We start from the raw sequence: 9,881 nt of genomic DNA, 5'->3' as shown, positions 1-9,881 counted from the left end.
ATAACATAATCGAAGGAAAGAATTATTTTGTTTACAAAACAATTACATGTCCAATTAGGGCCAACATCCATGATGTTTACTCTAACTTGGAAAAGTGAATTGTGGTCTTAGCTGACGTAACAATAATTTGTGTAAAGGTATGGTATTTATGCAAAGGACTTCTTGTGATTAGAAGGTGTGTGATTATGCTTGTAAGGGCTATCTTGTAAGATTGCGAAGTTAGAAAACTTTTGCAAAAGTGATTTATGCGATGTTTTATCTAAGCTATTTGGTGATCCAAGATCGAGCTGGAGATCAAAGATCAATCAAGGAAGGAAATAACAATAAATTACTTGTTTGAGTAGTGAGCTCTTCTTGTAGTTGAAATTTCATGTTTAGGAAGTGGGCTCTTCTTGCATACATTATAGTACAACTCCTAATAGGGTTAGCACAACTACTAACAAGGTTGGAATTTCATAACAGGGATTCAAAGTCTCTTAACAGGGACTACTTATACTAAATTTTTTCATTGAATCCTAACAGTTTCCATCCTCTAACAAGAGAATTATATATCAGTATACTAGGTTATCTAATGGGTATCATCCCCACTGGGCTTTTCCCTCGGCCAAGGTTTCCCTAGTTAACAAAATATGGTGTTATGAGTTATCTTTGTACATTATTACTATTATTGTTCAGCATTACTTTATTACTTTGTTATGCATGGTTTAAAGTAAGTAATAATATCTAGTTGGAGACTAAAATTTGTAGATTACTAATTCACACACCCCCCCCCCTTTAGTAATCCATATTTCTAATAAGAAAAAGAGGTGAGATTGGAATACATGAATACAAAGGAACAAATTATAGACATATTCAGCAAGCCATTACCTAAGGATGCATTTTTGTATCTAAGACATAAGGTAGGGGTCAGTCCCCTATTTGAAGCTCACTAGACAATGTTTAGTGATGCATCAACTGAGTATTTGAAGATCAGCTAGGTTGATATAGTATTGTCAAAGCAAATTGCATATGAATCATTGCATCATGTACATGGAAAATCTATTGATTGTTTTCTTTGGCATGAGATGTCAAAGAGGGAGAGTTTGTTGTCATATCAAAGAAAGAATTTGAGAAAGAAATTTTGTATCAGTAAAGAAGGAGAGTTTGCTATCAGTGAAATTAGAAGAGTAAAAAAAAATCATTCTAGAGGGAGATATTGATATCAAAGGGCATTCTCACTGATAGAGGGAGTTCTCACTAATAGAGGGAGTTCCAATGGATGAGAATGAGAATCAAAATAAAGATAGTATCCTTACTTCTATTTTTCTCTAAAATTTCCTTGTATTATTACATGTTGGGTAGTCATCAATGCCAAAGAGGTAGATTGTTGAAAACAGTTACTCAATTGTATGTTGCCTTTGATGTTACACAAAATTTTTAAGCCTTACCAAGCAATTCAGTGATTATTGAGCTCACCTGGGCATTGAAGATAGTTTCTTGTCTATTTCGAGCATTCTGGTATTAACCAAGTTTAGGGACAATATTGACCAAGCTTAATCGGGCATTGAAGGTAGATCCTATGTTGACCAAGTTTATTTGGTTACCAAAGGAAAGTTAGCATGGATCTTGTGTCGACCAATTTCACTCGGTTACTAAAGGAAAATCTGTTTGAAGTCAGTATTGACCAATTTGGGTCGGTTAATGAATGGATTTCCTATGTTCACAAAGTACTCAATCCTGTATTAGCCGACTATCATTGTATTGAGTCTGATAGATTTATTGGTTAAAGCTACCTGACTTAAGGGATAGTAATTGTTTGATTAAAAGTATATTCAAGATGACTTGACAAGGTAATTCATATGAGTATAAGGTCAAGGATTAAATCATGAAATTGAAGACAATGAATTAGGAAAGCGAATTGAAAGGATATCTACAAGATAGCTGCAAAGAACATTCTGATCAAGGAGGATCAAGTAATCAATCTAGAACATAGATCTAAATCAACAAGGATAGTGGCATCAACAATCAAGTCAAGTCATTGTTACTCTCTAATAATTATAGCAATGAATCAAATATCCTAACAGAGTTAGCTTAACAACTATTTGAAAAATCCTCTAACAAGGTGGCATTTCTAGATTGAAGTGTCTAGAGACCTCTAACAAGGCCACTCCTAATAGGGTAAACTAAATCCTTTAATAGGGTCACACCAAATAGTGTGTTTTGTAACCTTTAGTAGGGTTGGCTCCTAACAAGGCTCACTTCAGAAGAGTGAAAAACTATAACTAGTTGCTATTATTGATTTTTCCAAATTGGGTTTCCACATTGAATCTTGGTATCTCATGTGTTCATGTTAATTTCTTTATGTTTCTGCAAATAACATAATTAAGGTTAATAACATTTAAATATCTTAAGATTTGTATGTTCAGTGTTAACCAAGTGACAACAATATATTCAGTGTTAACCGAGTGACAACAATATATTTTGCGTTAACCAAGCTTCAACAAGGTTTTGTTTTAAAGTTATGTTGACATCTTAAGGGACTTGGACTTGTTTTTGTGGTAACTGATTCATCACTCCCCTCTCAGTCACTCCTTTAAATTTCCAATAGAAACTAACTACATGCAAGAAGCCAAATTTGGTACTATAAATCTTGCTAAAAACCCAACTTAATGGTTTCCAAAGAAAAGCAACACTGCTAATAGCATCTCTACCAGACGAGGACAACCCAAACAAGCATCTACTCCAAAATTAAATCTGAAACTCCATGGAAAAAGATAAGAAAACTTGTTGAGAATGCCCATTTTTCACAAAAGTTCTACTATTGTCTTCCCATTAAGACCTATAGACATTTGGTCTACAAAATCAGATTCTTTGTTGCGAGACCTTTGTGGCGATATATAATACTTGTATCTTTGGATTAGAAATGTGCCCTAGGCACTCATTTGAATCTTCAATCTTTTGAGGATGAACATGCCTCCTTTTGAAATATTTAAAATAGCTCACTTTACTCTACAGTTTCAACTTCATTATAATATGAAAGCTCATTTAAAATGTATACACACTTTAGAATGCAGCTCATTCTTGATTGGTTGAAAAATTCTCCATGTGGCCCCACATATCCTTTTATTCATTTCATTTCAACTATTTGTGCATTGAATTTGGAGAATAACATTTGAAAAAAGGTTCATTTGAAACTTACAATACCTTCTCCCATCGGTCAAACTTGGTCAACTATATGCAAATGCCACATGTAACATGTTTATTGGTTCTCAAATTTGCATGTTTTTGTCGTCACTACTAACTTGATTGTCATATGTCATTCTTTGATTTGATCTTGGAGCACCTTGCCACATGGCCCAACTTAGGACTTAGGGAGCTTCCTTGGTGGTGTCCACTTGGAGCATGGAGAAGTAGCATTCACATTCACCTCATAGCCTTATAAGTCCTAGCATTTAGTCTTTATTGCTATGAAGCTATCACCACCTCATAGCCTTAAAACTCTTAGCATGTAGTCTTCATTAACAAATCTAAAGTTGTCACTGACCGCCCACCTTGGACCTACAATGTTGCGACTTAACCACCACACTACTTCGTAACCCCATCTATTGACCATGTGACAAACCCCATGAGGTCGTGCTCACCACTGCACTACTTCGCAACCCCATATGCTGACCATGTGACAAACCCCAATAGGTCATGCTTAGTCAGTTAGGAATTAGGACCACTAACCACTTTGAGAGTTTAAGAGTTGGGGCCACTAACCACTTTGAGAGTTTAAGGGTCCGTTTGGTTCCTAGAAGATGACAGGAATTGGCTTTTCTAAAATCCGAATTTAAAAGTTTGTGCGTTTGTTTCAAAATTTGCAAAATGGAATTAGCACATGGGACTTCCGATTTTGCCTCAAAATCAGGTTTTGCAACTTCCTAAAAAAAGTAGGAATTGAAAATCAAAACCTGATTTTGTTTTTTAAGGAGTGTAAAAACAGCAGATTGGACTATTTTTTGAAATTTTCCTTCAACTCCAAGCTTACACATAAAAATGTGTCTTCACACGCATCTTCCGAGTGAAACAAACGATTTTAGTAAAATCCCAAAAATCGGAATAAAAATATACAAAACTTTGATTTGGCTAAACCAAAGTTTGTAGAAATTCGAGTTTTGTAAATTCCATGAACCAAACGGACCTATAAGAGTTGGGGCCAATGACCACACTGATTGTTGTGATGTTGCACCTGCTTAGAATGTGTGATGTTGCACCTTCTTAAAATGTGTGTCACACCTTCTTTGAATGTGTGTCACATGGCATGTTGTTAATCGAAGAGCGACTTTAAACCCCATGAGGTCGCCTTAGGCCAATTAGAAATTGGGGCCACTAAACATTTTGAGACTTTATGAGTTGGGGCCAATAACGAGTGATCGTTGTGATGTTGTACCTTCTTGGAATGTGTACCCCACATAGCACTTTTCTATTTGGTTCTAGTTAATCTACCATGTCATTCGTCCATAAGTGACTTCATTCAAAGACTAGTAGACGCTAGTTTACACATTACATTATAGAGCAACATTGCTTTACTAATGTAGCAGTCAAGTGTTTCCATATAAAATTATATATAAGCTTTACCACATTACAAATGTGGGATAAACCCATAATCTATCCCTTTTACTACACATTGATCTCAAAGATAGCGGGAGCATTATGACCTCAAATCACAGACCTCCTTATAATGTTCTTCTCCAAATGCAATTGGGCCTTGCAAAAAAAATTATTCAGACCTATGATCGAGCCTCTGAAAACACAATTTGCAACCAATCATGCTCCAAGCATTTTGAGAAAAAATGCTACCACTTTTTCTATCCTAAACGACATATTAACTTCAACCCGTAAGCAGTTCTTGGCAAAATACATGGTTATTTAGCAAGTTTGACAGGGCTGCATCGCCCATATCCAAAAGTAGTTTTGAAATGATCCGATATATTTAATTATTTATCTGCTCCTTTTACACATTCCCATTGTGCCATATAGACATTTTGTGTCTAATTTCAATCCGTGCATGGCTACAAATTTCTCAGACTTTGTATTATTAATTTGTGTTGATTGACAATCGTATTAGTGTATACTTACTCTCTTTGAAATGATTGGGCCTTTCCCTGATTTGATTTGGCAGAAAATGACACTGAGTGACTTGGAATCAAGTCCATCACATTTGGACTCTGTCTCCATTCAATATGCATTGCCGATTAAAATGTTAGCAATGTCCTTTTGTGTGTGGACTGAGGAAAGAGTCATATCTTCCATTGCCCCATCTTTTCTGACATTGGCATCCATGTCCCGCGATACAAAAAAAGAAGAAGGCACACTTCCATTATTTAAATTTATGTTATTAATAGTTGGATGACGAGAAAACATGTTTTATGCAGGTTACCATATGGTTACCATCCTTGAGAAGAGTTTTAGCTTCAAATTCATTTTCCAACTTATTGATGAAGAGCTCATAACACCTTAAATTATGAGAGAGGTTTTAGAAAATCCTTTCACAAGAAATAAAATTTGTTAAAGAGTTGAAATACATTTTAACACGTGTGAACCACGGGATCTTCCTATCATGTTCACATCCCTCCTTTATTTTATCATTCCATGTATAACCCACGTATCTATTTAATCTCTAATAATGATATGTGCATATTCAGCAATATGACATCCAATGAAATTTCATTGTGGCTTTCATTCTAAGTTTACGATCTCAGGAGTTGTATTTTATGTTCAACTTCAAATGAGTGACAACCTTCTTTTGATTTAATGCCAAGCTAGTGTTGAAACGATACACCTCTCTTTTGGAAAACATGCCCGTTTATTTATATCTATTACCATTATTAATATTATTCTTACCTTGCCATATCGCAAAACTCAACATGAGCACAATCTCTTCATAAATTCCACAACATCTAGTCAACTCTAAGGAAATCAGTCGAGCCCCAGCATGGGTCCACCTAGAAATTTTTTTGTTTTCGAACAACTAACCTCTTGGAAATGCCTTGAATAACATCTGTGCATTTATTGGAATAAGTTTTTATCATCAATTGACCATTTAAAACTCACTTTCCATTTCTTCAACAAACTGCCAAACTTGTCTTGGCATGCCCTAAAACTGGCCTTGAAACTAACAAAAATACCCGGTTTGAACTCAACACTTTGTATTCATGCTTTCTTGTGTATACTTTTCTCGTTTGCAAAATCTCATCTTATGAGGATTACTATGTCAAAAGATATTGACCACTGAAGTTACCTCTTTGAAATACATCTCGGAAACAACTTGTTAGAAATAGGAAATTGCATATGGATTTGACTTCAGACAAAAGTCAAACCATCATTTTGGGACTTGCAAATTTGGACATACATACAGTTTGATGTGGAGAGTATGATAATGAATTTTCGGCCCATCAAGATAACCTAGTTGTATTAAAAAAATATGTAAAGTTGGCTATTAGAAAATGTAGAACTGGCAATATTGATAAAACAACAAATTTTTCAAATGGAATGAACTTTAAAAAGTGTGTGGAGGGACTCGTGAAAACTTGGAAACTGGAATACTTGAAGCATTTTTAGTATAGAACACAATAGTATGATTGTATTAGGCATATCTGTGATGATTTCAAAGTTATAACATCCCAAATAAGGCTACCAGTCAACCTGTGAAATTGATTTCGATCAATATGTTAGAAAATGCAAATGGAATCAGTTTTGAAAACTGATCAAACAAATTCTTCATTAGCTCAAACTTGAAACTTAACATGTCTTTGACCTTATTAATGCAACTGATTTTTGTTTTTGTTTTTTCTCAATAGAGTTAACTAGATCAAAGGTAGTATCAATCAAAGCAAGATACTGATTAACTGTCACAAATGATGACTGGGCAAGTTTAAGTTTGTGCATAAGGAATTGTCTTGGAAAACTTATCAAATAGATTCATGACAGCTTCAAATTATAAACATATGATGTGATTTATGACTACAATGTAGTGACATGACTATTTCTTCAAAATGCTCATCAGGTCATAAAATATTCACTCTCAAATAGGGCTTCCAAAATTAATGTACATAATGCATCAACATGACAGAGGTTTATAATCAATTTTCGGGAACGCAAAACCTATCAAAACATATCAAAAAAATACAAAATCTGAAATATAGGTACTTTGATATACATACTAAACATTCCTGAAGTGGTAGAGTATGAGGTTTAACCAGGTGCAAGATATTCAAGTGCAAACTAGCCCTCTAAATACTATTTGATATCTAGACAAAAATGCAGCTTTGACAAGTGCTCAAACTAACACCTCACCAAATGACTTGATAATTCAAAACAATTACCTAAGGTTGATGAATACACTAAATAAAAGACAAAGAGCACTTGGAACACATGATTGGAATCAAAACAATATCCAAGCACATAGGCACGGAAAACATTTATTGGGGTTCATTCTAGCAAAGTATTCAAATTTGGTATTCAAAATCCTTTTGCAATTTTGAATCACAATAGATCAGAGGTTTGAGAAACACTCTAGTGGGAGATGATCCTAAAAACACCATGGAGAACTAATGAGTAATGTGCTTAAGCTTAAAGGTACTTGAATTAAATTCTCATAAATTCTACCCCTTGCATTGAACCTGCAAGATGAGGTCGTCAGATATCCAACTCCAGTCCTCTTATAAGATTAATTGAATTGATTTTCTTTAAAAATTGAGTCATATAGTCTTTAGTGTTGGTATAAATTAAAAGTTTGAGATTTTACTTTTTAGATTTCATGCATATTTCTGAAATCTAACTTTAGTGAATTTTATTCTTTTCAAAGACCAATCCAGAGTTTGTGAAACTCTTTGTAAGATATGTTCAAACTAGTGATGATGATGAGGGGTTTTTTGTCATGTTGTGGTTTCACAATGCATGCCCCATTTCTTGCATGCCCCATTTCTCTTAGAAATGGGGACCCCCTAGTAAGTTTTTTTGTCTCCTTGACCCTTAGTCCAGGGCTTGGGACATTTTTTGGACTCTACCTAGGGTTCAAGTCTTGTTTTGGCCTTTGATTGGGAGAACCCAGATGTAAAAATTGACAATTTAGAGGTAAAAGGTGATTTTAGTGCTAAAGAGTACACTAGCACACCTAGTGCACATTTGCACCTATCCAAGGTGCGTAGGTGCACAATATATGCAAGTGTGAGCTTTCTTCCTTTGGAGATGCGCACCTACATAGGTACACACCTCCAAAGGGTGTGCATGGTCCTGGGGCTATAAATACTTAGGATTGATTCTCTTCTTCTATCATTATTTTCATTTCTGCTCCTGGGACCACACAACCACACCTCCAAAGGTTTGACACTTCACCAACTTGCACACAAAGCACAAACAAGTTAGAGACAAAGGTGTGCATGTGTGCACATTTATTCAACATAAAGAAAGTTAATAAGGAAAAACTAAGGAAAACTAAAGAAAGGTGCATATATGTGCACATGCACACCTTTCTCATAACCTAAGTAAGAACTTAAGTAATGGTGCCCAGATGTGCACCTTGCCAAGGTGTGCATTTGTGCACCATTAGGACATTAAGATAAGTCTAAGTAAAGGTCTGTACATGTGTACCCCATCAAGGTGTGAATGTGTGCACCCTTAACAAGACAAACTCATTTCCTCTTTGCACATGTTCACATAGCAAATGTGCACAGTAGTGCACATGCACATGTACGCATCCCACAAGGGTGCGCACCTGCACAAGTGCAATATTGTGCACTCAATTGGCTAAGTAAACAAATGAAGCACACCTTCAAGGTGTGCAAGGTGCACCAATTTATTTTCTAGAGCTATAAAATGGGATTTTGAGTTGTTTTGCTAAGTTTTGGTGTTCTGGGTCTTATTTTTTAGTAATTAGGACTTGTTTAGGGTTTGACTTTCAAATTTTTAGATTAATATTTTTTATATTTTATGCAGATAAATTGGCTTCCTTATTGTCCTCACATTCTATTTGTTTTCAAGTTTCAAGGTGTGCCAAAGAAATCATGCTTTCAGGATGCACATTCAGAGATTAGAGATACTGATTTGGGACACATAGACTAGAATGCATTCTTGACACTATGCAATAAACCTAATGAGAGGTCCCCGATGGTCTTGACACTTTTTAGATCAGGGTTGCTCAATGTGGCATCACATCCAACATTAGTACAATCTTCGAAGCTTGTAATGGCATTAGCAAAAAATTACATGTCAAAAGAAAGAGTTGTCAAGAGTATCACAGGGGAGATCATCTTAGACCTAAGACAAAGGAACATCAAGAAAAAATTTCATCTCCCAAGAGAGGATCAATATGTGAGGATAACTTATCATCAAGAAGAAAGATGGTATAGGGAGAATGAGAAGAAGGCACCTGAAATCATACAATCATCATTCTTTATTGAAAGAACGTCATTGGGAGGAAGAGCAGGCAAGATGGACATGACTAGAGGATATATGAAGGATGATATCAAATACTCCATTGTACTTTTGAATAGAGTCATGGGTCTACCAACAGAGGAACATCTCAAGATTTGGATGGTACATTTCATAGAGACCATTGAAACAACCAAAATGCCAATTGATTGGGCCACAATACTAAGTGAAAACTTAGATGAGAAGATGGTAGGAGTCAAAGTTAACCCCAAGTTTTACATGAAATCATACTTGGTGTATATAGTAGCAACAAGGACAACTAATTATTAAGGACTATTCAAGAGGGGAAGCATGCAAGATGCTAATTCTTGGCCTTATGTGGTATACCCCCAACTGGTGAAGAAGAAGCTATTCAACTAGAGCAAGGAACACATGATAGTGGATGATGCCTTCATTTTTGTGATCATCTAATTCATAGAGGGTGATTA

The sequence above is a fragment of the Cupressus sempervirens genome, chromosome 2, assembly GCF_028749045.1.
Source record: "Cupressus sempervirens isolate cs-2001-9-10 chromosome 2, ASM2874904v1, whole genome shotgun sequence".
Taxonomy (NCBI): domain Eukaryota; kingdom Viridiplantae; phylum Streptophyta; class Pinopsida; order Cupressales; family Cupressaceae; genus Cupressus; species Cupressus sempervirens.
The sequence above is the reverse complement of the archived record's forward strand: the minus strand, read 5'-3'. Positions refer to the sequence as shown.